Source organism: Myotis lucifugus, unplaced genomic scaffold (assembly GCF_000147115.1).
Source record: "Myotis lucifugus unplaced genomic scaffold, Myoluc2.0 scaffold_224, whole genome shotgun sequence".
NCBI lineage: Eukaryota > Metazoa > Chordata > Mammalia > Chiroptera > Vespertilionidae > Myotis > Myotis lucifugus.
The window spans coordinates 1,822,894-1,828,372 of record NW_005871272.1 but is presented as its reverse complement, the minus strand read 5'-3'; the positions used below and the strand labels follow the sequence as shown (position 1 = coordinate 1,828,372).

Sequence of the window (5,479 nt, the reverse complement as noted above, 5' to 3'; positions counted from 1 at the left end):
TGGATGACCATTCTGCTTTCGAACCAGTCACAGGGCGGAGGGCAACCAGCCAAGTGTATCCATCCAATGGTCTTGGAGAATTAGCCTCACTTCTATCTAGAGAGGTTATTTTATGGCTTCCAAAGTAATAGAGTGCCCTATTCTTAATGCAGCATCAATAACAGCAGTTGCTTCCCACATAGGCTAAAGATTAACAACAGGGCTTGGGCAGATTTATAGGGCAGGTTATTATACCCTGGAAGTAAGAGGGTGTTACTAATTCTCTTTCCCTTGCTTTAATAGACTGACAGCTTCCTGGGCACCAGGGACTTTCATGACACAAGTAACTCCTCAAACAAACCACCTGGGAGCTCAGAGGTGACTGTGCTCTCTCTGTGGCCTACACTGTTCACTGCTGCAGAGGGACAGCTGCGGAAACACCAGCTATCACACAGTGCTCCTGAAAGTGTGCGATAAACCAGTGTCAACTCACAAGAACTGGTGTTTGGGTAGGCAAGTGCACACACCCCCACACTCATTACACTCTCCTGGGTCCATATAAAGAGTCACGATGTGTTTCCATCTCAGGTCCAGTCCATCATGACCAAATCCACTTGGAGCTCTTCATCTCTTCCTTTTCACCCTAACAGAGATGGGAGTTGGTATTAATTCCCAGAGACACAAAACATAATGCTGAACTCTTCAGGTGGAAGCAGAAGGCCCCCATTTCTCCCTCCACTGTGTCAGTTCCTGAGGCACCAGTTTAGACTTTAGGGCCTAAAATTTCCACCCATTCAGTGAGGACGAGTGACCCCACCCATGCATGAATTCGTGCACCGAGCCTCTAGTCTAATAATGATTTTCAACCTTTGTTACAGACTAGCATCTGATTCTTGGAGTTTGAAGGTCCGGGGCATTATGTTGATCTAGTGCAAGGTTCCAAGCATTCTGGGGGAAAACATGTGTGCTAAAACTAGCTCCTCCCCTGGAGATATCTATCACATCCTCTTCATCCCATCATGGGGTCAGGATCAGGATGTAATGTGGACATTAGGGTATTAGTGAGGCGGGGCAGTGTGAATAGTGGTTAGAGGGAGGGACAGGGGCAAACTCCTGCATTTAATTCTAGCTCTGTCACTAACAAGAATTAGCATCAACTTCTCTGAGTCTCAGCTTGCTTACCTGTTAAATGTTTTAAAATATTAAAAATTATTGTTAACAAGAACAACTATCCTATTCCATATGTTTGGTAGGAAGATTAATAAGTTAATAAATGTAAAGATCTTCAACAGTGTCTGGCATAGACCAATCTGTCAATAAATACTAATTTCTTGGCATTTACCACTAATTTAATTTTTGAAAAGCCCGATTAAAGTAGGTATCATCATGCCCTATTTGTAAAGACACAGAAATTTAGGCAGGTTGTCATTTTCAGGTTGTCCTTTTCCCAGAGTCACGTAGTCAAATAGTAGAGCTAGGATTCCAATCCATTTTCTCTATCACTATTCACAACACCGAACTATATCCATTTAAATTCTATGACACTTAGTGGCTGAAATACTTCCTATTTCTAACTCTACTTCAGTGACATTGACAACAACTCCATACATTAATATGTGGGTTGCACATAATCCAGAAACCACATATAGTGAGATACTGTATCATCAATTAAAAGAGTTACTTAAGAGCTGAGGAGTTTGACTATGTTCAGTTGACCCTTGAACAACATGGGTTTGAACTACACAGGTCCGCTTATATGCATATATATTTTCAATAAATACAGTATGTAAATATATTTTCTTTTCTAAAAATTTTCTTAATAACATTTTCTTTTCTCTAACTTATTTTATTGTAATACTTCAATATATAATACACATAACATACAAAATGTGCATTAATGTAATGTATGTATTGGTAAGTCTTCCACTCAACAGGCTATTAGTATAATCAGCCCTCCACATCCTTGGTTTCCCAATCATAGATAAAAAATGCTGCTTTCCATATGCAGTTGGCTGAATTGCAAATACAAAATCCAAAGGTGCAAAAGGCTGACTACTGTTGAGTTTGGGGGATTTAAAACTTATATGAGGATTTTTAAAATATATATTTTTATTTATTTCAGAGAGGAAGGGAGGAGATAGAAACATCAATGATGAGAGAGAGACATTGATTGGCTGCATCCTACACACCCCCTACTGGGGATCAAGCCCAAAACCCTGGCACGTATCTTTGGCTGGAATTGAACCTGGGACTCTTCAGTCCACAGGCCAACTCTCTATCCACTAAGCCAAACCAGCTAGTGCTTATATGAGGATTTTTGGCTGCATGGAGTGGTCAGAGTCCTTAACCTTCACATTGTTCAAGGGTCAACTGTATATCAAAGTGCTTTCATCATGATAACTGCACACCTATTGTTTCTTTCTCACCTACCTGGGTCACATGAGAATTTTGACTTTATCAGATCCTCTATTTCAGGGAACCAGCTTCTGTGCTTTAAAATACATCTTTGGGCCCTGGGTGGTGTGACCCAGTTGGTTGAGCATCATACCATGCACCTAGAGGTTGCCAGTTGGATTTCTAATCAGGCTGCTGGCTGGATCCCCAATAGGGAATGTGCAGGAGGCAGCCAATCCATGGTTCTCCTCTCTTCATCTCTGTCTCTAAACTCAATAAAAACATATTTTAAAATAATAATTAAAATCAATAAAACATACTTTAAAATAATAATTAAAAATTTATCACTGCATTTGCACTGAGGTTGTTCTTCCCAGTGCTCCTGGGAGATGCTGGATTCCTCTGATGGTGGCTTGGGCTCAATAATGTTTCCGTTTCCTTGCCTAACTTTCACTAGAACTGCACACTGGTCTAAGTTACTTCTGCTCGGCTTTCTTTCCTTCCATTCAGCCTATTTCCTTTTTTCTTCCTTTCCTTCCTTCCTTGTCTCTCCTTCAATAAGGGTCAAACTTGCATCATGATTCACCAGTTCTCTCAGGCTCTCCCAGTATCACATCCATTTTATTTCAAAGCATTTTCCCTAATTCATTTCTTATCTATTTAATTCTATCTTGGCATCCGTTTTTCAGAGGAGTTGGATGAACACATGGATAAACTTCATAAGTTGCAAGACAGTTACTTGCTGTCTCAGTTCTAACTTTCTCCCCTTAAGATCTAGATAACCATTAGTGTTTATAAAAAAGGTTACATCTGTTGAAAAGGGCAATTGCCACATTGTATATACGTTTTCAATGCCAAGGGTACAACTCACAGTTAAAGTGACTTCTCCTAAAGGAAGAAGTAAGAAAGGAAAGAAGGAAAAAATATATTTCTTGAGTGTCTGCTATGCTCTAGGCATACTGTTCTGATAGGCCATTTTCTTTCAATTCCAAAAGAATATTGTAATTCATATTTGCATATGAGATTGAAAAAGTATAGGTATAATATGAGCAACCTAAAAATCAGGGAGGTGGAAGAGCTCAAAATTTTAACTCTTTTTTTTTTTAGTTTTGTGCTCATTTTTGTATATTATAAAGAAACTAAAATACAGTATTTTCTACTGTATTTTAGATATACTTTTCGGACATAACTGAATATAATTATGTGAACACACACAAATGTGTATACCCATGTTGGGGTCCAACCCTAGCAGATCCAGGGGTTCCCAAAGGTGTGGACAGAGTCGGCGAAGAAGAAATGACACAGAGATAGCGTTCAGTTGATCAGAAGCCTAGCCAGGTTCTCTAGCCAAGTTCTGTGTTTTATTTTTTTATTTTGATTTTTTAGTTGTTTTTACATTTTTATTTCAAAAGCTTGGATAGCTTCAATATCCAGGTCGTGGCAAAAGCAGGCCACGTGTAAAATACCTTACAATATATTAGATTCCCAAAAGGTACCAAAAAGTACAGTAAAATTAACACTTCCATTACAGGAAATGTATGACACAAATAATATAAAATTAAAAGGTGAAAAAGGGTGACACTGGTTTCCTAAGATAGACTTTTTTACAACCGGGTCCACAGGTCCAGGATGCAGAGCGGCAGCAGGAAACTGACCCTCCCACCTGGTTCTGGGTAACCCGGTAATAAAATCAGCCCACAAAGCCGCTCTGGCCTCTGAGACACCACACGCGGCCTAAAACAACTAGAGCTCTGGAAATAGTAAACAGGAGAGTGATTTCCAGGGGGGGAATTTTAAATAAGATGCACCTGGGACAGGCCATAGAAAGTATGCCAAGTTAAATTTGGTACATAATTGTTTGTGTTCACTCAATATCCAAACAAAGCGTGTGCAGTCAGACGGGCACTCTTGCTGAAGCCTCAGTATGGCTTGTAGTTATTCTGATGGCCACCACGTCGTCGATGGCTCCTCCTGTAATTCGTACTACCCTGACTGTAGTCGCATCCGGGGCCGTAGCCATAATAGCCATGGGGCGAGTAGTCGTAGCCGTCATAGCCGGGCCCATAGCCCTGCTGGTAGCCGTAGCCCTGGTTCCAGTAGTTGCCGTAGCCCTGATTAAAACTCTGACTCCGACCTCCTCCACTTCCACCGCCACCACCACGGCCTCGGTTCCTTCTGTTGCGGTTTCCACAGCCCCCAGAGCCATTCTGCTGCTGTTGATAGACTTTTCTGGGCAGAGCCACCTTGATTTCACACTTACTTCCACTGATGGTGTGGAACTTTTTCTCTAGGACCTTCTTCACAGGTTCTTCCTCTTTAAAGGTGATGAAAACAAAACCTCGTCGTTTGTTTGACTTTGGATCCATTGGAAGATCAATGGTCTCGATCTCCCCAAACTCGCCAAAGTGCTCTCTGATTTTCTCCTCAGTGGCTTCAGGATTCAGACCCCCCACAAAAATTTTCTTTACAGGCTCCTTCTTCATGGCCATCGCCTTTTTGGGGTCGATGACACGGCCATCCAGCCTGTGCTCCTTCTGGTCGAGGACCTTCTCCACACTAGCTGCATCTTTGAAGAGAATAAACCCAAATCCTTTTGACCGGCCAGTGTTGGGATCCATTTTTATTGTACAGTCAACGACCTCTCCAAATTTGGTAAAATAATCCTTTAGGTCCTTTCTGCTGGTATCCCAGCTCAGGTGACCAACAAACATTTTTCCTGCATCCTCCTCTTCCTTGCTGGCGTTGATCTGGTCGCCCTCAGTGCAGTTCTGGTTGCGGGCTGGAGGTGCCACGCTCCCGCCTCCAGCGCTTGCTGCAGCCCCGCTGCCTGGCCCGGCCGGTGACTCACCTTCAGGGGCGGCCTCGTGCCCGTTCTCGGTGGCGCCCGTCGTCTCCATGAGCTGCTCCTCACCGGTTTCCGACATTAGACCAGAGCGCAGCGGCTCTGCCCAAAAGATTTGCTTAGGCTCCCACCGTACCGCTGCCTCCAAGTTCTGTGTTTTATTGTCTTATTACATCTATATTATACCACTTGATATTAATCCTATCAATTTCTATTCCAAAGGTTAGGGTGTTTCTTATCTCCATTCCAGGGAGTAAAGATTAT

The 5,479-nt window shown here is 42.3% G+C and overlaps 1 pseudogene; it reads right to left on the bottom strand.

Annotated features, from left to right (window-relative positions):
- Window positions 1–4,192: 4,192 nt before the first annotated feature.
- LOC102427050 lies at window positions 4,193–5,297 on the bottom strand (annotated as a pseudogene).
- Window positions 5,298–5,479: the final 182 nt, after the last annotated feature.